Source organism: Acomys minous, assembly GCF_964271855.1.
Source record: "Acomys minous genome assembly, chromosome: 15".
Taxonomy (NCBI): domain Eukaryota; kingdom Metazoa; phylum Chordata; class Mammalia; order Rodentia; family Muridae; genus Acomys; species Acomys minous.
Window position 1 is genome coordinate 40,504,845 of NC_140497.1, and position 26,387 is coordinate 40,531,231.

The 26,387-nt window shown below is 35.3% G+C and overlaps 2 long non-coding RNA genes across 2 annotated transcripts in view; one reads left to right on the plus strand and one right to left on the minus strand.

Annotated features, from left to right (window-relative positions):
* LOC311584946 overlaps positions 1-26,387 on the plus strand; it is a 744,261-nt gene that overhangs the window by 459,941 nt on the left and 257,933 nt on the right. The gene's annotated exons all lie outside the window — the stretch shown is intronic.
* The window catches only part of LOC311584452, a 137,984-nt gene continuing 122,578 nt past the window's right edge, over positions 10,982-26,387 (minus strand). Inside the window, exon 3 of the long non-coding RNA XR_014774886.1 lies at positions 10,982-11,105. This is a non-coding gene — a long non-coding RNA (uncharacterized lncRNA). The remainder of the gene's footprint in view (positions 11,106-26,387) is intronic.

Here is a 26,387-nt window from a genome sequence, read left to right on the forward strand (position 1 = left end):
GCATGTTTAAAACCTAAAGTGTAAAGCTCAATGGAGTACTTAACTTTATATTGCTCCTGAAATGCAAGAGTTTTATGGCTTAAGTGCAAGCTGGTGAAAGAGAAATCATAAATTAATTTTTTTTTAGTGTGGACATGGAACTTTAAATGAAAGTGCCAACTGGTCATAAAATGTTCTATTGGTTTTCCTGCTTTCTGAAGAGATTTTTTTAACTGTTTATGATGAATGAATTGAAACTTGAACTTCATATAGGTGATTGAAGAAGACACGAAACTTCTGTACATTAAGATAGCGGCTAGCGCAAGCAATAAATATTTGAAATAAGTATAACTCAGAAAAAGCATTTGATTTATATTAAAACATTAATATGGCTGATATTTCACTGCATTGATATTGTTCATATTGACAATAATGCACTGTGAAGATCCTATTACAGATTGTAGGATCATTGCTGGTCTTATAAAATATGTGGTAGAGTATAACATTTCCTATGTGGAATTTTCTATAACTACATTGAATATATAGCTATAGATATGTATTTTTTTGTGATTTTCATAGTACTTTTCTTATAGGATTTATTTATTTATTATGTATATAGCGCTCTGCCTGCACATCAGAAGATGGTATCAGATCACATTACAGATGGTTGTGAGACACCATGTGGGTGCTGGGAATTGTACTCAGGACCTATGGAAGAGCAGTCAGTGCTCTTAACCATTGAGTCATCTCTCCAGCCCCGCATAATATTATTTTGATATTAACTGTTGTAACATATTTTGATCTCAAGTAAACTTTAGGAAATGCAAGCTCCTTTGTTGCTTTCTCTGACACTCTTCCATCATTTTCTCTAGTCTCTGTTTAATTAATATATACTGTGTTTTGGTCCCTATGGACCAGTGGCACAAGTAGAAGGTGGCAGAACTGTAATTAGATGAAACATGATAAGAAAACAATAGGTTGTTGATGACATATTATTTGAGGAAATACTGTCTTTCATTCCTATTTTTTTCTCCCCCGCAGCGAGTTGAGACAATTTGTTCATTCTCTCTCTCAGTCTCTTATTAAAATAAACAAAAGTCAATTAACATAACATAAAATACATATCACAGATATATTGCAGTAATTATTACCACTTGAAATATAGATTTTTAAGAACTGAGATAACTTTTGTCAGGAGTGTCTATGAAATATACATTTGAACAATAAGGCCATTAATACCAGAAATGATGACATAGGCCACACAAAGTAACTGGTCAACTATTCTCCATATTTTTCAATCAACACTTATATACTATATATTCATATATAAGTATAATTATATATCTCTGTATAGTAAACTCTAAATTTGTACAAAAATCCATAAGCATTTGTATAAATATGTTCTGTTTTATTACAAAATATATAGTGTTAAACTATATATAGTGTTAAACTAATTTCTGAAAATTAAAGTAATTTTCTGAAGTCTTTTTAAAAAACAACAAAAATCTACAACAAAATTAAATGCTAACAGATATTATGAGAAATATCTGTTACAAATTAGCAAAAATACACTTTTGACAGTATGAGGATTGAACACAAGGACTCACATATCTTAGAGAAACACTGTCACTGAGCTATCTTCACCCAATCCAAAACACACACAGAGAGTGGGGGCGGCGGGAGAGAGATTTAACGAAAATAATGTATCTTAATATCAACTGACGGATTACAAAAATGGAATAATCAGTTATTTTTACAGAACCTTTCCCTATCTCTGTATTATATATACATATAAAATAGAGAGGTTATATATAATTTAGGAGTAATCTTACATTTTACGTTTATGTTAATGATCTCTAAATTATCATTAAATTAAATGACTCTAAATAACAGACTTTACGTAGAAAAGATGTACTTTTGTTTTTGTTTTATATTCTATGCATGATTCTAAGGCTATTTTCTTCTCATTTCTATTTCTTCCTCGGCATACTTCTCCTTCTGCCGTACTATTTGATCTTCCATTGTATTCCTGTCTTGCTTCTGCTGGATTTAGTAGAAGCTGCCCTTGCTTCTCCTGAGCGCCTTATAACTTGGGTAAAACAGGGGCATGCTGTGATGGTCCTATATTCAGACTCCATGTACATCGGCTTATCTGGATTTTTTTCTTTTTTCATTTTCTGGATGGAATACAGTCTCACTTTTCCAAATTCATTCATAAATTTAAGGCTCCTTTCTGACCTTTTGAGGTTGTAAAGCTCTGCACATGTTCTCGTAGGTCTCACAAGCCACTGTGAGATTTCACCATCATAATGATGGTGAAGCTTTTCTCAGCTTCACTTAAAGGAATTAAAAACAGAAAAAGAGCAATCAATTCGATTATATTCTTCAGAGTGCCCTTTTCAATAGCTGATACCTGTTAAAGAACTGCTGCACTGTCAGTTGCATTCGGATCTGCTAATTTACAAAGTCAGCAGCTGTCACTGGGTTGATTTATGATACTGTTAACACTTAATGACTAGGAAGGAAACAAAAACCTCATAGTTTCTCTGAGATTATCATGACAAAATAGTTTTAGTACACGTTTTATTAGACTATAAAACGTGAGCTGGTGCTAAGGGCTGGTGCAATTACTACAGTTACTTAAATACAGTGTTTGTAAAAGTAACTTGTATTCTACTTGTATAGTTGTCTGGGAGGCTTGTTGTTGAAAAAGTCATCCCTTCTAGTTCTTTCTGAACTCTTCCTGATTCAACTCAGCTGTCTAGGCTCAGATTCCTCTCCAAACTCACTGATTCAATCTGGCTTTTCTCAGCTTCTCACTGAAATTCTCTGCTTGGCCTCAAACTAATTCTAGCAATTTGTTGTAGCCTTCTGGTTCCTTCTCATTCTCTGTCTTCACCTGCCTCTAGACAAATGCGTGAATGAACTCAACTCCATGCCATGCACTCACTCACTGCTTTGCACTCACTGCCCTGCACTCACTGTCCTGCACTCACTGGCCTGCACTCACTGTCCTGCACTCACTGCCCTACATTCACTGCCCTGCACTCACTGCACTGCATACACTAACTTGTACCCACTCACGGCACTGCATACACTAACCTGCACTCACTGCACTGCGTACACTGCCCTGCATTCACTGCCCTGCACTCACTGCAGTGCACTTACTGCCTTGCATTCATTGCTCTGCATTCATTGCCCTGTACTCACTGCCATGTACTCACTGCCCTGCATTCACTACCCTGCATTCACTGTCCTGCACTCACTGTACTACATAGACTGCGCTGCACACACTGCATTGCATACACTGTACTGCACTCAGTTCCCTGCACTCACTGCCCTGCATTCACTGCTCTGCACTCACTGCACTGCATACACTGTACTGCGCTCAGTTCCCTGCACTCACTGCCCTGCACCCACTGCACTGTACTCACTGGACTGACTCCCAACTGAGCCAACTCCCAGCTGACTGGACCCGACTCAACTCCATTCAACTGAACTGACTTAAACGATCTGAGCTGCCACTGGCTTGCTCTTAAGTGACTCTCCACTGAGTGCCAACTGACTGATCTAATAGTTGGCCATACCCTATCTCTGACTCCTTCTTTCAAATCTTTCTCTCTTTGGTCACTTTGTCTGTCCCTCAAATAGATGTCATTTTTTTAAAATTCCAACCAGAGCAATTAGAGGCATGTATTAAAGCCAGAGGGAATAAAGGTGTATACTAACAGCTCATCTGTATTCCAGCTGTATCACACAGACCTAGAAGATCTTTGGATGTGATTAGCGTAGCCATATTGCTGGATTAAAATTCCTCTACAGATGTTCACTGACAAGAAGACTCATAAATTACAATGCAGATGGGTACATAAAGAATACTTTAGAAATGTAGTGTAAAAATGTCATCAAGTGTTTACCTTTTATTACTTCTTAACATCCATACCAATTTTATAGTCTTTAAACAAAAAAGCTATCTGATTACAGTGGAGTTTCATCAGTAGATTTCTTTGAACTGTTCATTATAAAACTCCATATAGTAAGCAGACTAATCTCCATGCTCCAATGATGATAATAAATCCTTAGAAAGATGTATGAACAAACTTTAACAAAAAGTATAGATTACAATTACAAATGTTTTAAATTTCTGAAAAACATTTAAAATAAACTTAAAATCATCTGTAATATCTTATTGATTTTAAATACTATTAACTTTTATTGAAGTTCACGTATAAACATGTAAATCAGAATGAACAGTTTTCAACTTATATGTGACTACTAACAGGAACATCATTATAAATGCAATTTAGTATTATGTCTATGGTATAATTTGGCTACATTTCCACAGTCATGGCTAGTAACATTGTACATTTTCTCATATCTCTTTTTAATGGAAACTAATTTCTTCTCTCAAACAATACCTCTTGACCACAGTTTCTCGACCCTCCATGCATCCCAGCCCTCTTCCATCCTTGCCCTCTTCCATCCTTGCCCTCTTCCCCGGATCCACTCCCCATGTGTTCTCCATGAGTAAAGAGCTGGCCCCCAATAAACAACAACCATTTTTCTTATGATAAATTTCATCACTTTTTAAAATATATATTTTATTAATTTATTCATATTACATCTAAATTGTTATCCCATCCCTTGTATCCTCCCATTCCTCCCTCCCTCCCATTTTCCCCTTACTCCCCTCCCCTATGACTGTGACTGAGGGGGACCTCCTCCCCCTGTATATGCTCATAGGGTATCAAGTCTCTCCTTGGTAGCCTGCTATCCTTCCTCTGAGTGCCACCAGGCCTCCCCATCCAGGGGACATTGTCAAATATGCCCCATATTTCATCAATTTTTAAAAATTCTATTTATGTCTTTCCAGTCATCATGCTCTTTTTCGGCTTTTCTTTCTAGAACTTTAAACAACGTCTTTTATCTTCTAATTTTAGAGCACAAAGGGATATTTTATTTATTTCTAAGAAATACTTTACCAGAGCAATATAGAGTGGTTGTGGTTTTAAGATCATGTGTGTTAGCTACGCTGTTTCTTTTGGCTTTTTCAGGCTGACTTTGGAATAGCTGAGGCAGATGCTACATAGTCAAAAATGTCCTCGAAACCATGATTCCTCCTGCCTCCATCTTGCATGTGCTGGAATGGCAGCCATGCACTTCTACACCTTTAAGTTTACTCTGTTGAACGCCACACAAGGTCTTTAGAGACTATCATGCTTGGACCACTTGGTTGAATATTGGTACCCGACTGAGTTAACTAAAGATGCTAGCACTGGACCACTGGGGAACTCTGAGTCTGACGAAATTGGCTGCCTTCAAAGAGCTGGGAAACCCAGGATGCACAGTATTGTGATTTATTGTGTAAGAACTTCTGAGCCAGGTGATGGTGGCGCACACCTTTAATCCCAGCGCTCGGGAGGCAGAGGCAGGTGGATCGCTGTGAGTTTGAAGCTAGCCCCGTCTACAAAGCAAGCTCAGGAAAGGAAAGGTACACACAGAGAAACCTTTTCTCAAAACCTCCAGCCTCACAAAAAGAAGTTCCAGCAACAAGCTACTCTTGGAGAATGGGGAAATAGAATGACCCGGAGAGTCCTAGAATCCCACAAGTTGATCATTATGACAGGCGGATCTGGGTCCAGGGGTCCTGCTCAAACTATGGAACCAGCCAAGGACAATACATGCGGTAAACTTCAAACCCCTACCCAGATCTACCCAATGGACAGGACATTCTTCACAGTTGAATGGAGAGTGAGGTCTGACTTTAACATGAACTCTGGTGCCCCATATTTAACCACGTCCCCTGGATGGGGGAAGAGGTCCCCCTCAGTCACAGTCATAGGGGAAGGGAGTAAGGGGAAAACGGGAGGGAAAGAGGAATGGGAGGATACAAGGGATGGGATAACAATTGAGAGGTAATATGAATAAATTAATAAACTATATTTAAAAAGAATTATGTATAAATGGTTTCTATAAGTAAAAAACAAGTATCTAATCATTTCCTGGTATATGGCTTTGCTTGGATGTAGCTGTTTGTGCTTGTGTGACTACCCACTTGCAAACTGTGTGCTGGTAGTGAATAAAACATTTGGTATTTGGCTCTAGTTCCTTGCATTTTATTTGACCTCCAGGCCTTCCAGGATAGCCCTTTTCTGCAATTGGATATCAGGATTAACATATGTACAATAGAAATCATTCTGATTCTGTCTTTCCAGTTTTTAGGAAAAACCAGAAGCTGAAAAATGAAAAACCCCTGAAGAGACTGATCTATTCAGAGGACTACACAGACTCTAAAATGAGCATCTTCCCATGTATCCTTATGCATACCTGAGTGTAATGATTTGCCTGGAAGATGGTGAAGTATTTGGCAACATCAACTCAGCTTTTTGATCATCACTTTTTTATACCAACACATTACTTATTCAGTTAAGTCCATGACCTGTATGAGAACTCATAGCCACCACAGGTCATAAGAAGGTTAATGAGAAATGTGCAGACGTATCAGCTTTTATTTATTTTAATTATGGAATTTCAAAGGAAACAGAATTGTCGAATCTTTTATTCACACACAGCTCATGAGATCAGATCTGATGTTAACTGTTATAAACATAGTAGAAACACCTAACCTAATATTTGTTAGTTGGCATCCTCTTTTAAATTTTACTTCCTAGTGACAGACAGCTATGGGACACCAGGTCACACTTCAAGAATTGTAATTTATATCTGGAAAGATTTCCATTAGCTATCAACATAAAGTCATAAGGTCAAATTATTTGAATGAGCTTAGCGTGCAAGGTGACAAAAATGCATTTCAGATCATAATCACCATGTTGTTGGTGCATCCAAGTATCTATGTATGTTACGGTCTTTGGACATTGAGACAGTAGCTGCCTAAGTTGTCTAATCAAGTTTGTCTTTCTTATATTTCAGACCAATTAACATGTAGCACTGGAAAATGTTTCAAGTAAAACTATAATCTAAATTTAAACATGTAATTAACATGCTTTAATGTTTGATATATAGAGATTGATAGTATTGCTTTCCTTCTTAGAGTTGAAATAAACCTTTTTACATGTATAACTACCTGCATTTGACTTTATAGCCTATGGATTGTGTTAATTAAAATTTTATTCGTACTTAGAATTATTTATTCTAATTTATTATTTATGATACATTTATTATTTTTATTTCTGTTGTCATTTTGATATAGTTCCTTTACCTTGCTTTGTTTTATTTAATATGTATAATTAAAAACTTTTGACTAAGGTTAGTTTTTGTTTTTTCATTATTTTTACTAATTGGTATTATTTTGCATAAAAGATCATCATTCACTAAATATATTTATGAGATGAAATATTCAAATATATAATGTTTATAAATTGCATCCTTGATTTTATTGTTATATTAATTTTTCTGTCAGAGAAAACTTAAATTATTCACAATAATTATGCACAGTTTACCCTGAGGGGTCCTGGTTCATTACTGTTTTCTCAAGTATAATTATTAATAATGATACTTTCATACCAAAGATATTAATTTGAAATGAAATTGTATTAAAAACATTTTATTGACCGGTTATGCCATTTTAAGATTTAATCTGTAATGATGCTATGTCATTAAACAACAATAAGTAAATATAACTAAATTCTGGTTGAAAATTACCAAACACTCATTAGTCAATATAATTTATATGTCTAAAATAATACATAAAACAATCTTGTCAAATGTTATGGATTCTATTACATAGATAACAATAACATAAACAAATATACTTTATGATTTTACATTGTGTATATAATAGTATCCCCACATTGAGATATATTAGGTTTAGTTAAATAACTTAAATCTTTATATAAATATTTTTAAATATGCTTATTTTTATTTATAAAGACAATATTAGGAAGTACAATGTTCCTTCTTAAATCAACACACTGAAAACCAGCTGTATTTCTGTTGTAACCTGTGGGAAATATGGGAAGAGACATCAGCAAAAACTAAATAAACCCGTGCAAGAAAATGGCCACAATCAAATTGCCGTGAACCCCACAGTGTCTTAGCGTTTTAGCGTTCTTACCTCAGCTTTCTCCTGATGCGATCTTGTTCTGAACACGGTGGATTATATTGGCAAGCTTCCTGTCTTGAGCAAGAAGAAGGGGAGTAGACTGCTTGAAATGTTTGAGTCTGTCTAGGGCTGCCTGAGGCCTCGGCTCTGTTTTGTCTAATGTGGATAGGCAAGCTGCGGGCATATCACGTTCTCAGATATCCAGATCAAGATATTTAAGAGAAGCATTTGAAACGCTGGCTGAGCCCCAACGAGAAGTTAGATGAAACTCTTAGGAATCTAGATATGTAAAATTTGCTATGTGTAAGAGAAAAGTTTGAAAATAGGCCACCTTTACAGCTAACCAAAACACACACAAGAAACAAAACTGGAAATCTTCAACTTTCCATGATGGCTGACCCCCAATATTAGAAAATATCCAGGTAAAAACTAAACGATCATTTGAGGACAGAGCCAGTCTACTAGATAGGAAACACAATTGCTTAAAAAAAAAAAATAACCATTAGGCATAAAGCCAAACAGAAAATCATGAAACACAACAACAAGGAATGTATAAAGTAACAGAAACGATTTGAAAAAACCAGGTATACATAAAATGTTTTAAAACAATGGTCTCATCTGTTGTCAAAGTGTTAATAGGACACGTTGGCATAGAACTTTGGGAATTATGAAACATAGAAAGTTGAGAATATCAGCAAAACTATATAACATATAACTAAAAATGTCTCAAGCAGAAGATAAAATGGTTTATAAAATTTAATGAAGGTTTCACATCAATATTGGAAAAAATAGAATAAATAGCAGACTGAACAAAGATCATTTGAAATTCAGCAGGACCTTAACTCAGAAAGAAAAGGAGTCTACAAAAGTGACCAGTCCTAAAGGACTTGTGGGGTGGTGTGAATTGAATTATGCACATTGTGGGTTTCTCACCATAAGGATACTGAGCAGAAATAAATTGACTACTAAATAGTTCATAAGCATGCATATGCCTCTTAGGAATGTCAGCTATCACCCACACATTATTATAAAAAAAAAATGAGTGAAATTTAAAAAATGAAACCTGGTGGCACTCAGAGGAAGGATAGCAGGTTACCAAGAAGAGACTTGATACCCTATGAGCATATACAGGGGGAGGAAATCCCCCTCAGTCACAGTCATAGGGGAGGGGAACAAGGGGAAAATGGGGGGAGGGAAGAATAGGAGGATACAAGGGATGGGATAACCATTGAGATGTAACAAGAATAAATTAATAAAAAATTTAAAAAAAGAAAAAAAAGAAAAAATTCCAAATTTGAAGATCAATAAATCTACATTTACACATAGAGATACATAAATCTACAATTGACAGAATTTCAATACATTCTAATATTTTCTTAGAAGAATATAACCAAAGAAAAGCTCACTGTAGACACAGTGTAATGACACAATTGCGAAAAGAAAGAGTGGGAAGCAGTGATGACAAATTGACTACATATGTGCAAGGGATCCTTGATAAGACTATTGCTAATTAGATAGCATTGTTTGGTTTCAGTTGTACAATGTCCATAGAAGATTTTCAACTGATAGGAAAAGCAAATAGAGTCGAATTATAAAAAGTTGGCAACAACTGATGAAAAATTGATGTTTAAAGACTCAGGAGTTTTCATTTGGGGTAGTGTAAAATGTCTGGATGTAGGTGGTGATTATGTTTGTAAAACTGTCCTGTGTGATGTGGTTAAGCTGTACACATACATTTACTAAAATTATAGGTTTACCTACATTATCATTTATATTCTTTGTTATATCTATTTATGTCAGTGTGCACTGAACATATCAATGGGCACATAGGAAAATCAGAGGACAACTTTCAAGAGTCATTCTCTTTTATTTCCACTTGAATTCTGGGGTTGAACTCAGGTCACTACAGTTTAGCAGAAAACATCTTTATATGCTGGGCCATCTTCCTGGTTCTCATGGTTATATGGGATTATATAGGTATGTTGTATATTTTAAAACTTCAAAACGCCTTTATATAAAATTGTTTTGTCTGAAATATTTGATATATTATCTTGCTTATTTATTATAGCAAGACTTCCTTTTCAACAAAGACATTTTGTCTTCTAAATTTTATTCATTGGAGATATAATAATGTTGCCTAATTGTTTTAAATTTACAAATTTCTAAAAGTGAGATTTGTTTCATAGACTGAACACTTTTAACCTTCATAGAAAATCTAAAATACTAAATAGCCCATAATCCATTTTTTTGAGTAAAGCTTCTACCTGTAATCTCATGTGATGAGTCATAGTCTAATTACCGATGCATCAAAAATGTGTGAAATTGTACTAAGGCTGTGTGCATAAAGAATGTATAAAATATAAATAAATTTACTCTGAAATTTGGCTTTAAATGTTTCTAAGTGCCAAAGGAAAAATCCAAAATTTGAAAGAATTCTGGGTCTCAAAAATGTTTTTAACTTAGACTTTTAAAGAGGAAGCATTCATATATTTTTTCAAATGTATTTTATTTTGTTAAAATCATATTGTGTTTTGTATCAAATTATACTGAAATAAATTCTTTATGTATTTTGGTAATGTAGACATAGCATTATTTTACCATATACTTTAGGAAATGTCATAAGACAATGAATTCTTTCTTAGCTTGTACAGGCACCATGTGTAATAATTTTTATGATTGTAATATAAGCATTGTCGTTGTGTTGCCACTAGTGTCATAAATACATAATCCTTTCATGAGATGTGTAATTAATGAGATAATCACCCTATATATTATGAACTCTTTTACTGCTTTCTCTCCTTCTGACACACTATTATCTATGATCCATAAAGTCTATTTAACTTCTCCCCAAATTTCAATTCAAGAAGACAAAGGAGAATCTGATTGCCCTAATTTATCTTGTTGCATCAGAAACTCAGACATCAACTTACCCGATAAAGAGCTACTCTTGGGTCAGGCACTCACACCTGGAACGAAAGTTAATCACGATCTCTTCCGCAGTTGACACTGTCAGGAAACGCTCCCAGAAGGATGTCAGAACAGGGAGCTACATCATCGGAACTGACTGAAAAGGAGACAGTTGGTCACCTCTAGAGGACACGTTTAGTCTTATACTTACCACAAATTTGTCCTGATCCTTTGGCAATAGATGGCTAATAATGCTTTTGTTTTCATCTTGATAATAATTTAGTTTGCATGGAGAAAACAAACAAATGAAGAAGTAATAGCAACATCTTATTCCCCCAGTATGATTTTTTTTCCAGCCTAGCCTACTAATTGAACTAAAACCTGAGGACATCATGATAGAGAGAACAGCAACAACCTGTCAATGATTGATGGTCTTGTAGTCAAAGGACCCTGCCATGGCTACAGTGGATTTACAACATGGAAGAAAAGTTCTTCTGCTAGAACAGACCTAAAATCCTCCAAGATACAACTGCACAAAAGATATATGGATTTTCCACTTACTTCTTTTTCAACATTTTTGGTTCTGCCTCACATACTGTAACAATGATATCAGCCATAAATCCAGTATGTTCTCTCATGAAACAATATATAACATTCCGAGTAAGTATATGGCAAAAGTGGTACAATATTATTAGCTTGATATGAGTATATATTTACAGTATACTATCTAAATATATAAATGTATTTGAAAACTGTGTGGAATATTTTAATACAGATCAAAATTTGAGCTCTTAAATTGAGTTTCAAATGCAGCTACATTTGATTCTTAAATGAAAGCTACATTTAACTGTTCAATTTTCTGTATTCAAAAAAATAAATGAACACAAATATCTGAGTGTTATAATGAAATAAAAACATCCACAAATTATTAATAAGATCATTATTTAGGAAAGGGCTTCATTTCTTTTTCTGACCAGACCTTTTCAAATTATTAAAGTGCTGGGAATTTTTATGATTTAGTTCCATTTTTATATTTGCATTAAAAGTGTATTAATTTGACTAGCTTAAACTGCTCCAGGTTGTCAACGGCTGTCTTTCCAAAGCAAGGCCAAGAATTCAATAGTTGTTCAGTACATGAGAATGGATGTCTTAGCAGTTCCAGTATGGTGTAAAATCATGGGAATATTAGGTGAGCTGTTGTTTTTACGTTTATATTGTCACCCTGAAGAAGCTGGATTTAATACAGCCTTCAACAACTGGACAGACAAACTTGTCAGTAGAATGAGTCAAGTAGGACAGAGAAAAACTTCTTTCCTCTACATCCTTTTTTGAGGGTTTAAACACAGGGTGGATCCCATATTTAGAGTTGATGTTCCTGCTTTAAATAATCTTATTAAGATAATTCCTCACAGGAGTACCTAGGTTTTAGATGATTCATCACCAAAAAAAGTTTATGTGGATTTCCTCAAAGTCATTGATCTCTTCTGAAATATCATGATCCAGCTACCCAAAGCATGTGATGGCTTTGGAGCCCCAATTTCCAAAACTTTTCCTTGACAGTCACTGGATTGCTTTTATGTGCATATGTATGTGCACATATGGGCAGGTGCCAGTGGAGCCAGAAATGATTGCTGCATACTCTAGGGTTTTAATTATAGGATGTTATGAGCTGTCCAATATGGTTCCTGGGATGTGAGTAAAAAGATATAAGATATTTAAATATACATTTTTCTTTTCTCAGTAAAACAAGAGAAAATATAAAATAAAATCCATTGTGTGCTACAGGTAACACGTGTGTACTGTGTGCAAATATATTATATCATTTCTAGTTTTTCCAAATGGCACAAAGCTCTAAGGGTTAGAAATACCCTCCATGAATTGATCATCTCAAAATAGGTGGCTCTAATATATTTCAAGATTGGGAATTTTTAAAGAATTGCACATTTAGAGGTGTGGCTATAATCATATCTCATTGAGGAAGCTAAGAATCATCACTGGGAATCATTCACTTACACCCCAACCAGAGAAAATTATAGTTGTAAAGTCAGTAAATCATCCTTGCTTGCCTGTGATCCACAAAATTCTTGTTAGTTTTAGAGAAAACATGAAACTTGTCTTACAGTATGAGCTGGAAATAAAAATTAAAAAATAGAAGAAATATTTACAGGGGAAAAGAAGAGCAAAAGTCACCAGGGCTGTGTAACACTATGCAGGAAGGAAACAGATTAATAAAGTTGCTTAGTAGCAATATGGGCTACTTCCCACGATGAAAGACAAGATTATATACCAAAGTACTTTGTATCTAGATATGTACAGCTGAACATCACACACAATGGCCATATCTGATGAATTATGTTCTAAATTCTTACTCAAAAATATTAATATGGACAATTGGGGAATTCACAGAGGTAATAATGCATGTTATACAACTATGCTCAACAACTGCGTTAACCTTTAGTGATATATAAAATAACAAATTAAGCCTCTAAAATTGTCTTCCATACACCTTGGTATGAACTGGCTAGACATAAAATATTGAGCCTAGCTTCCTTTCCAAATAACACTGTGGAATTTCAAATGTTTAGCTCTTTACAAGTCTCTGGGTAGCTCAGGATATGATATTGGTTGGATTTTTGTAAATTAAAGATAGTAATAAGCTTCAAGGCCTCACATTGCTACCAGTTTTCAAGAAGAAGCACTTTAGAAGAAACATAAAGAAGTAAGTTTAGATTATTTGTTTTACTTTATCAATATTTAGTTTAACAAGCAAGAATAAGTATTTGTTAAAATAATGGCCACAGAAATAATTGAGACAAGGGAAGATGAAATACTCTCTAACAAAGTACTGAAAACAATGGATTATTCTTTTTTCTTTAAATTCAGTATAGAATTTTATGAACAATTTCACTACATGATTAGTCAAGATTGCTTGATTGATGAAATTGAGGTGTCTGTTTTTGATGAGAAAAACCACCACTGGAGCATTATTTTATATCTCTCAAAATAGAAATTACCACGTTCTGCTCTTTCTGATATTAATGAACTAATATACAAAACAACAGTCATTTTCAGTGCATGTAAACCATCTGCTATACATACATAAATGCACATGCTTAGATGTTTATACAAAAAGCAGCAGACAAATACATTATGAATGTTGTGGATTTTTAAACCAAATTAATAGTGTAAAAGGCCTATGACTCAAAAACTTCTTTATGGCAATGGTGTTTCCATCAGAAGAAACAGCAGAAAGATCCCAAAGCATCAAAGAAGCGGTGGTAGCTGTATCCTTTGCTTTGAATGTGATTGGTTTTTGAAGACATGATATGTGCTTGCATTGCATCCCTCATGTCATGGAGAGAAAGAGTAAGCAAGCTTTACCTTCCAGAAAATGATTTTCTAGGAAGCTGTTAAACCAGCAACTGACAAATAAACAGAATGCTTACATGTGATTGTGGATGAAGATATATTACAGTTTGTTTGTTAAAGAGTGATTAAGGTAAGTTCTTCTGATAACCACCAAGGAGAGGCCAGATGGCATGTAGAGAATTAAGAGAGAAAAACAAAGGGGGGATAAGTAGGAGGAGAGAGAGAAGGTGCAGAAATGGGGAGGAAAAGATGGAGAACAGAGAAGAAGCTGGGAAACAAAGGAAAGCAACAAGTCACTTAAGGCATAGGAAATAGCATTGCAATTGGCCTCAATCAAGGAAATAATATAAAACTAAGTTTATATTTTGGTCAAACCCAAATAGGGTATAGTTTAATTTGTTTCCATTCTTTCTTTCAGACTAAGTTTGCATTATACATAGTCAAAGTAATAATCCTGAATTTACAAATTTGTGTTTTTCCTTGTGAAGTCTCCATTTTAATTATACCTTCAATAGAAATTGTTTACCATCATAACTACCATTCATCAGTTATATCATTATATTATATGATATATTATTGTATCATATATCAAATATCATAATTAAATTGCTGTAAGTATGATTAATCATCATAATTATCAATACTATTGTCTGTGTAGGCGTACTGTAGAGCAAACAGAGGGCATTGCATGAGTTAATCAAGAAGACTATTGGTAAGTTCCATCAATAGCACCTGCAAAACCCACTTTGTGAAATACATTTTTCTGGAGAAGAAATGATGGCTCACATACTAACAGCGACTTCCAGGAAAATACCTGAATATCCATCTCCGAGAGATTCAGTGCTCCCTTCTGGTCTCCATGTAGGCACATATGTTAGTGCTACTTTCCCTAAACGCTTAAAAAAATCATTCAATCAGATATATTTTTCCAGTTTAACAGAAAAACTGATCCTTTACTAAGAAAAGATACCATTTTCTGTCAACAATTGCAAGAAGATCCTATTTAAAATAGATGAAAAAATAGCACAATATAGTAGAAACTGTATTTTGCTCTTATTTTGAAATCATCCAAAAATAAACACACTACTCATTATCAAAGTATTCAGAAAGTCCTACATTATATTGTAACCCGTAAGAAACAGTTTGACTTATTTTCTTGACATTAAGTAATTTAGTGCAGTTTGTTAAATAGTATTAAAAGCTGAAGAAGAAAAGCCTTAGTAATATGGAGTACTCGCATAACAGTTACTATTTTTTGTTTTGTCAATTTAGACAATAATAGGAAAATGTTTTTCAGTTTTGACCAGGATTCTATCTGTGCACCCAGATCATAAGGAGTTGGCTGTCGATTCAGGCCTTGGCATCCAGGATGCAGTTCCTGCTACTCATAACAATAAAGTGAGACAGTAGTTTCACTCACAGATAAGAAGGAATGCATGGTAAATATTTCAGGTTCATGACAAGCCAGACACCCAAATCTTAGGAAATATTCTCATTATAGATGGAGTTACATCCTAGCTAGAGAATCCTAGAAAGTATGCCACGCTTGGATGTACTCTATAACAGGAATGCACCATGCCATGCTAAAGCTCAGCAAAATATCAGGATGTTCTAGAATATACACCAACATACTACTAGCCTCTTCTGGCCAGTTTGTCATTATAAGATGTGGGTAACCAGTTATTTTAATGCCTACAGTGGAGAAATGAGAAAGTACTTAGTTTTTCTAGGTCTACAGAGAAAGTGATCTTGCACATTGATGTGATAGAATGTTAAATAAAATTTACTTATTTTAAAAAATGTTCCAAGATAGCTAAAGCCTGGTATTGATCAATTTAACACTATTACACTCTGAGCAGTTATAAGAACTTCACTTTTCAAATGTACTAAAGCTGAAATTCTTTACATCACTTTGTCCTTTCAGATTTTTATAATAATAGTATTAATTATTTGAGGATTTCATACAATACACATTACTTATATTTATTTTCTTCCTGGTCTCCTCACAGATTCTTCCCTACCACTGTACCTATAAAACTTCATGTTCTGAAGGAGAGAGAGAGAGAGAGAGAGAGAGAGAGAGAGAGAGAGAGAGAGAGAGAGAGACAATTTAGAAACCTCCAAATGAATCCTAATGACCAAGCATCAAATGATCTGTTCATACAATACAGGCTAACACACACCTTTACACAAGCACTTTACAGAACTTAGGAATGAGGGTCAAACAATTATTGTTACGCACAAGTTTTCTATTTACCTCTACCTGTGAAAACGCTTATTTCTTTGCTAAGCAATACAATCTGTACTTACAGAGAAACTGCCTTCACAGCTTATTCCCTCAGACACTGTATTGTCTTACAATGTTCAGCATAGACAGGGACAATAAGACTACTTTGAAAAGCAAACTATGTCAGTTTAGTAATGTATTTATCTCCAGGCTCTACTTCAACCTGACTCATGTCAATGAGAAGGGACAGATAAGCCAGCGTTAATATTATCTACTGTAGACATGCTGCATCAGCTTCTCCACTCTTAGGGAACTCAGCTGTCTCCGAGAATGGATTATGTATGCTACTGATACAGTTTTCACTGTAATGTTTGGTGATTTTTCGCCTGGAATGAAATAATGAACAAGACAGTAAGAATATGATATTTAAGTCACTGAGGAGACATAATTTATAATACTGAGAGGTTGCCGCAATTCAAAAGATGGAATACAGCTACCAAAAACTAAATCTAGTTTATTAAGTGATAATGATGTTTGGCATATCAGCACTTTCATACTTCAGAATGCAAAGACCTAACCTTTCAAGCATTATCTGTGAAATCCTTGGGAAATTTTGACTTGGGTTTCAAGAATATATATAGATGGCAAATTTCATACTTAAAAAAAAACGCACTTTTAAGTAGAAATCAAAACCTATTAATTTTAAAGATATGTTTACTTTGATTTAAATATATGTGTGAGCGACTTTATAGCTGCAGAATTTGGCATTCCTATGAGATACAAAGTAAGGTTAGTGAAACAACTAGATAGATTATATCTACGGAAACTGTTAGGTAGAAAGAACAAACCAATTCTTTCTTTATTTCATTTTTTAAATGTCCCACTTTTATTTTTATCCATTCTTCAGCTGAGGAACATCTAAGTTGTTTCAAGTTTCTAGCTATTACAAATAAAGCAGCTTTGAACATAGTGGAGCAAATGTCCTTGTTGTATGGTGAAACATCTTTCGCATATATGCCCAGGAGTTGTGTAGCTGTGTCTTGAGGTAGCACTACTCTCAGTTTTCTGAGAAACTTCCAGATTGATTTCCAACGAGGCTGTACAAATTTTTTATAATATATAAAATAAGCAAATGCAATAACTGATAAACAACTAAATACATTTTAAGGTGTTTTATTTAGGACTCTTGTTTTTGAGACAAAGGCATTTTATATAGTGCAGGCTGGCTTGAAATACATGGGTGTCTTTCCAGACTAACCCAATCACTAGAATTATGGACATATGCTACCACACTTGGCTTTATTCATTACTTTAGTGATTTTAGATTAAAATAAAGCTGATATCAAATGATAAAAATAATACAAAGAAAAATAATTGTATATTAAATACTTATTGACTATGTAAGTTACTAGGCTGTAAAACTATGAGTGTGTGTGTATGTGAGTGTGTGTGTAAGGATATTTCCAAGTTTTTGGCCTTGTGTCTAATTAAAATTGTATTCTAGATATAGATGTTACTAAAAATAATATTTAAAACTTTGAAGTCAATGCCCAGTTTCCTCATAGACATCTAGAATTGACTTAGCACTAAAATAAAGTTATGCCCCCGCTTTCACAATTTTTCAGTAACAGATTTTTAAATTTTTAATTTATTTATTTGCTTCCAGATTATAGCGTCCGCCCTTGTTGCCTCATGATCCTTCACTCCCTCCCTCACACCTTCTCCCTCCCTCCTCTAGTCCTCAGAGAGGGGAGGCCTCCTCTCCTAACATCTGATTTCAGCCTATCAGGTCCCATCATGGAAATCTATCAGTGTAAACCATCATATAACCAAACTGAAAAAAAAAACCACATCATCATCTCCTTAGATGCTCCAAAACATTTGACAAAATCAAACTCCCATTCATATTAAAAGTCTTGGATAGATCAGGGATATAAAGCGATTACTTAAACATAGAAAGAACAATATACAGCAAGCCTACAGTCAACATCAAAATGAATGGAAAGAAACTTAAATCAATCCCACTGAAAGCAGGTACAAGACAAGGCTGTCCACTCTCTTCATATCTCTTCAGTATAGTATTTGAAGGCCTAGAACCAGAGCAACAAGACGACAAAAGGAGATCAAGGAGATACAAAGTAGAAAAGAAGAGGTCAAATTATCACTATTTTCAGACGATATGATAGTTCTACATAAGCGACCCAAGAATTCTAGGAAGGAACTCCTACAGCTGATAAATACCTTTAGCAAAGTGGCTGGACACAAAATCAACTCAAAAAAAAAAATCAGTAGCTCTCCTGTATATGAGTGACAAACAGGCTGAGAATGAATTCAGGGAAACAACACCCTTCACAATTGCCACAAACAATATCAAGTACCTTGGTGTAACTCTAACCAAGAAAGAGAAATATTTGTATGAAAAAAAATAATTTGAAGAAGATATCAGAAGATGGAAAAATGTACCATGCTCATGGAGCAGGAGAATCAACATAGTAAAAATGGTCATCTTACCAAGAGCGATCTGCATATTCAATGCAATTCCCATCAAAATGCCAACATAATTCTTTACAGACCTTGAAAGAGCAATTCTCAATTTCATTTGGAAAAACAAAAACCAAAAAAAGCTAAGGCAATTACCATGTAAGTAGGTGCCAAGGCTGTTGGCTCCTAGCAGGGGCTCCTCGCTGAGAGTGGCAAAGCTTCTAAAAAGAAAGGAAGGAAGGAAGGAAGGAAGGAGAGAAAGGAGCCACTTACACAACACACACACACACACACACACACACACACACACACACACACACACACACTTGCACTTGTTGATGAAGTAAGACAGACGCCAGCAGGTAGGTTCCAACAAGCTCCTTCTTTAGCATCTCTTTCTTTACACATTCACATACATGTGTGCATGCATGCATACATACATACATACCACATATACATATATATTTACATATTGGGTGGATGGAAACAGATTCCAACAACCTTACACACACACACACACATATACATACACACATCTTTGTGGATGTAAAAATATTCCAACTACATTATTCTTAGTCACACAGTTTATATGCCCCAGCACACTCTTTCAAGCAGTACGAATTCTTAGCGTGGCTATATTCTACTTTTCTCTAAGTGAGTGATTACAACGATGATATGTAAGAAAGGCATGTTCCTCAACACCTTCACATGATCAAATGTTTTACATATTGTGAGTGAGAAACCAACATGAAAACCAAGTTATCTTCAAGAACCAATATACATTTGTAATTAAGCAACTTGTTATATATTAACAGAATGAGCAAGCAAGGTAATTTCTCAGCCAGCTTTTTTTTTTTTTTTTACCTACAGGGTGCAATTTTAAGTTACAAAGAAAGATTCAATTATCTTCAAAAGTAATCTTATAAAAATCTTAAAAGAATCACAAATCTAAAAGTCTATCTAACAAACAATCGGCCATTTCTACTTTAAATCCAAAAGGGCTCATATACACGTTAATGATTTTTTAAAAATCATATCAGGAAGCTTAGGGCAAAAATCAGCATAAGAAATTAGTTGGCTTGAAGTCCAGCTTCAATGAGAGAGTCTCATCAGCTGGTGCTAATTGGGGTATTGTCTTTTCTCACCCACCTAAAAAGTCCTTAGCTTTACTACTAAGAGTGTGCTTTTTTAGTGATCATGAGGACCAGTGGTTGTACCAGTCTACCTCACAGAAAATGATGAGTGTCAAAGGATTTGCCTGTGGAGATGGCTTCAAATGTGGCAAACAAGCCACTGTGCAAAATGTCCTTGTGTCTACCACAGACAGAAGTCTGCCTAAAAACGGGTAAACTTGGATGGAAGCAAAGTTGAGTGCTAAACTCTGCCAGGACAGAGTAAGCAAGTCCTCTATTGTTTTTGTCTCACAAAGATGTCTGTCAGATATACTGGGCCAGAAGGCTGAATATGATGCTCCAATATTATAGGGAGTGTTTGGTGACTGTTCAGGCAGAAAACGATCATTATAATTTTTTCATTTTGGAATCTGCTATCATACACTTCCTGTTTATTCAAGTAAGTAATTTTATTCCTCCTCAAATATCTGATGCTGTTGAAGAACAGATAGTTTACTTTTAAAATTAAGCTTTGTTGTTTAGGGGTTAAGGTGTTATTAGGTCTAAATAGATGTTTGAAGTTGATAGAGATGAGATATGATATATGATTTACATTCAGAATTTTAGAATCACCAAGACAGGAAAGACTTTTTTTTTTAATCAAGGATGCCCAATTCAAACAACTAAAACACTATGAATTTAACATTTAAATAATTCCTGATATATACTATATATAATTTTTATATATGTGTGTGTAATAATCTAAATGTATATATAAAAAATAAAACAGTGGAAAAAATAAAATTTACTTTTTCTTAACTTGAGATTTTTTTCCTTGAATTTTCTGCATCAGAACCAATAGCAAAAGCATCTTTACCTAACTCAGCTAAACAATCTGTTTTCCGTAAGGTTTTCTATGTCAGAGCCACTAGTAAAAACATCTTTACATAACCTTACTAAACAATCTATTTTTCCAAAATCTTTGTATGGGTAGTGGCCATTAGCAATCTATATCTGTAGATTCTTTTCAAGGGTGGTGAGTGTTTCATAATCTGCCTGAAAGAAATCAAGATTATTATTGTGAGTGCCAGTGATATTGCCCAGTGAGGGTTTGGAAGCCTTCCTTATAGTACTCACACAATTCATATATTAGGAGGATCATGAGGACCACAAGGGTGACCAGCAGAGCTGTGCTCCATAGCAGCATGAATTCCTGGGGTTATTCAGTGCCTACACACACAGATTGAGGTATGCTAAACAGTGGGCCACATTCCATGAGTTCTAGAGCTATTTTGACGTTCCTTCGGTATGGCCCCCAAACAAACAGATATATATGCACATATATCTAAGTATGTAATCATAGTAGAGAAAAAAAAATAAGCTAACGGCTTAGGAATTGGGAGAAGATTTGGTAGGTGTTTGAGGGTGATGACTTGGAATGAGTTGGAGGAAAAAGGAGTCGGGGTGTCAAAGTAATGTAAGTGTATTTCAACTAAAACATTTTCTTTAAAAGAGATAAAATAGAAAAAAATTAAGTCTCTGTACACTTTACCTTTTGAGTTACTGACTTTATGAATTGGTATTTTTAGAATTTGGGGGGGGCAGAGGTATACATTTCAAAAAATTTAAATCACTTTACAGGCTCATTGTAGCTCATTTCCTTGTCTCCTCCCAGTCCCATCCTCATACTCTCTCCATCATTACCAATCCCCTCATACTCAGAGAAGGTGAACATCCCCATGGGTAGCAACTCACCCTACTGAACCAAGTCTTATCAGGGCTAGACACGTTCTTTCTTATTGAAGCCAGTGAAAGCAGTACAGGTATGTGAAAGGAATTCAAATGCAGGAAACTGAGTCAAAGATAGACCCCTCTCTAGTTGTTAGGGGCACCACATGCAGAACAAGCTGTATATCGGCCACATATGTGCAGGAAGCCTAGGTTCAGCCCACACATGCCCTTTGGTTGGTGGTATAGTCTCTGTGAGAAGCCATAGGCACAGGTTAGATTAATGTGTAGATCTTGTGGTGTTCTCGATCCCTCCAGCAACCTCTCTTTTTCCTCCTATTCTTCCACAAGACTGCCAAGCTCTGCTTATTGTTTGGCTGTGGTTTTCTGCATCTGTTTCCCTCTGTAGCTGTATGAAGGCTCTCAGAAGACATTTATACTATGCTCCCCTCTGCAATAATAGCAGTGTCATTAGTAGTGTCAGGGATTGGCTTTCTCCCATGGGGTGTGTCTCAAGTTGAGACAGTCATTGGTAGCCATTCCAAGATCTCTGTTTCAATTTTAACCTGCATTACTTGTAGGCAGAGAAAAATATTGGCTCGAAAGATTTGTGGGTGGTTTGTTGTCCTCCTCATCCACGGGAAGTCCCACTTGGCTAAGGAAGTGGTGTCTTCAGGGACCCTACCCACAAGTTCTACAAGTTTAAACTGAGGTCACTCCCACAGACTTTCAGAACATTTTCTTTTTTTTTTTTTCCTTTTTTTTTTATTAATTTATTCTTGTTACATCTCAATGGTTATCCCATCCCTTGTATCCTCCCATTCTTCCCTCCCTCCCATTTTCCCCTTATTCCCCTCCCCTATGACTGTTCCTGAGGGGGATTACCTCCCCCTGTATATGCTCATAGGGTATCAAGTCTCTTCTCGGTAACCTGCTGTCCTTCCTCTGAGTGCCACCAGGTCTCCCCCTCCAGGGGACATGGTCAAAGGTGAGGCACCTATGTGAGAAAGTCAGATCCCACTCTCCACTCTACTGTGGAGAATGTTCTGACCATTGGCTAGATCTGGGTAGGGGTTTAAGGTTTACTGCCTGTATTGTCCTTGGCTGGTGCCTTAGTTTGAGTGGTACTCCTGGGCCCAACATTTCCTCACTGAGAGATGCCCCTCCATTCATTTCTCCTCTCTCTCCCAGCCTTCCTCCTCCCAACTCCCGGTACCCTCTCCTGTTCCATTCCCTCTCCCATCTTGTTCACTCATTCCTTCTACTTGTGTTCTAAAAAAAACTACAAGTAAATTATTTGAAATCTGAAAAAATACTTTTCCTATTACATTGTAGTTGTACCAAACAGTTTTTTGACATTTTATAATCTGCATAAGGTAATTAGATCATATTCAGCCCCTGCATTATTCTTTTTAATACCCTCTGGCCTCTCACTTTTTCACTTTGCCCATAGAAAGCCAAGGAGAAACAATTATTTTTATTTTTCTATTTAAACTTTCATTATCACTCATCAAGAAAAGTCTAATAGTTATCAAAACAAAAAAATATAAATTTGAAGAGGTAGGGGCATATAGGGGAGATTTGGTAAAAGGAAAGAAAGAGAGAAATGTTGCAATTATATTATAATCTCAAACAGAAAATTAAACAGAAAACTATTTTTTTTTGAGGTTGGTAATAGTATTTATTATTCAAACAGATTTGGTGACATAAAACAAGCCTACAGCTCAGAGGGCTTTGGAACAGGTTTTAAAATTTGCCAGTGGAGAATGTGATATCTGAAGATATGTACATATAGCTGTGTATAAGCTTATGCACATATATTGGACATAAAAATAGAATTTCTGGAATTAATTCTGAAGAGACAGTGAGGAAAAACTGGTTTTCTCATACTAGCTGAGGTAATGTAATTGTGGGTTTTTTGTTTGTTTGTTTGTTTTATGTTTTTTGTTTTGTTTTTTTCTATTAATTTATTCATATTACATCTCGATTGTTAGCCCTTCCCCTGTTTCCTCCCATTCTTCCCTCCCTCCCACTTTCCCCCTTCTCCCCTTCCCTATGTCTGTGATTGAGGGAGACCTCCTCCCCCTATATATGCTCTTAGGATATCGAGTCTCTTCTTGGTAACTTGCTATCCCTCCTGAGTGCCGCCAGGCCTCCCCATCCAGGGGACGTGGTCAGAAAATGGGCACCAGAGTTCGTGTGAGAGTCAGATCTCACTCTCCACTCAACCGTGGAGAATATCCTGTTCATCAGCTAGGTCTTGGTAGGGGTTCGAAGTTTACTGCCTATATTCTCCTTGCTGGTGCCTTAGTTTGAGGAGGACCCCCGGACCCAAATCTGCCTGCCATAAAGTTCTTCTTGTAGGTTTCCAGGACCCTGTGGGTCCTACTATTTAACCATTCTTCCATCCTACTCTCGCCTAAAGGCTCAATAGGATGTCCTCTCCTCTGACCCACTTTCCTGGTAAGTAAAATTTTTCATGGTACTATCCCTTGGACTAGTGTTTTGATACAAGTGAGTATATAACATTTGTCTCTCTTTGCTTCTGGGTGAACTCACTCATTATGATAATTTCTAGATCAATCCATTTGTGCACAAATTTCGGGAATTCCTTGTTTTTAATAGCTGAGTAGTATTCCATAGTGTAAATATACCACAGTTTTTAATTGAATAGTTTTCAGATGGTTCATAGAATGCTGCATAGATATGTCACCCTCACAGCACACTAAATATGGAAGCTTTGGTTTCCCCAGCATCTTGTGAAATAAATCTTTGAAGATAAATCCTAGAGCTTATTCCTGATAATGGCTCCATTTCTAGATTCTTCACAAATCTGACACTCAAGAGGCAGTATCTTAAAACATAGTCAGCTAGAAAGTCTCAGTAATTATATTACACATTTATGTATTGCTATTTTGCTAGATTTTATGGCTCACACCTCTACAACAGTACTCTTTATCATTTTTAATTTATTTTATTTTTTAATTGAATATGTTATTTATTTTTTACATATGCATTTATATTATTACATATATATACAATAAACTACCTATAGCAAAAACCATGACACAATTGGGAGTTATATAAATGTTACATTCTTAGTATTTTGGCTATTTGTATTTGACAGCCTTGAAGAAAATATCTATCCTATATTGGTGCATCTAAAATTCTGAATGTAAATCAATCTCCATTGCATCTTGTCATTTTCAACTTAAAACATCTATCTAGACCTAAAAACATTTTAACCTCTAAGCTATACAAGTTAATTGTTAGCTGATCAAATCATGGTCATATCGATTACTAGTCTATTTTTATCACAAAAATATACATCTTAGGTGGAACCGATAGATATGATTCTACAGAATGATAAGGTAAAACAAACAAGATCTTTAGAAATCTCAAATATTTAATCTAATAATTTAATTCTATAATTTAATACTAATTAAATTCAATAATTTAATACTAATTAAAATGTTACTATTATTTTAAATATTCACAGACAATGAGTCAGGTTAACTCCCAGCAACACCCAAGACTACCTCAAAAAGGATGATGAGCATCAAAACACCTTTCTTATGGAGACAGCTTCACATATGGCAAACAGGCCACTGAGTGAAATGTAATTGTTTCTACCACAGACAGAATTCTGCCTAAAAAGGGGCAAGCTTGGATGCAGGCAGAGTGATGGCCAAACTCTGGCAACACAAGGTAAGCAAAGGCTCAACAGTTCCTGCCTCACAAACATATCTGTCAGATATACTGGACCAGAAGGCTGAAGAATTACAGAATTTTGGTAGCAAACTGTCTATGTCATTTTCTCATTTGGAAAGCTACTAATCTGTACTCCCAGCATACTCAGGTAATCAATTTTATTCCTTCCCAAGTCTCTGATGGGGCTGAAAACAGGGTAGTTTAGTTTTATCATTTTCTTTTTACCAAAGTAACTTTCACCTACTGCCTGTTTACAACATCTCAGTTCCTAAATCTAAGCCTCACCGCACACTAACTTCATTTTTTAAAAAATAAAGTTATTTACATGCTAACTTTCATATGTATGGCTCTTTAGCCTCGATATACATGTGTGTGCAGAATATGCATGGCTGGTGAAGCAGAGATTAAAAAAAGAAAGAGTCCTTGGAATTGGAGTGATGGATGTGATCCACCATGTTTGTGATGGGCACTGAGCCCTCATCACCTGCCAAGGGCAACAAGTGCTCTTAATGGCTTAGCCATCTCTCCATACACTAATCTAGATTTTTAAAGCACCATGATTTCATATTAGTAATAGAGTTATATTAGTAGAGTCTTAATTATGGAACTTTTGAGATCATGCAAAAAAATCACAGACTATCTATTTCCACCATCAACAGGAATCATGACTTATTCTCAATTTTTGTATTTAGAGTTAAAATCATTATACATTTTGATACAGCTTACCCTACATATGTTTTTCAATTCTAGTTAAAAACTCTCCAGAATTCTATATATCAAATTATGGGTTAAATATATGCTCATTCTATCT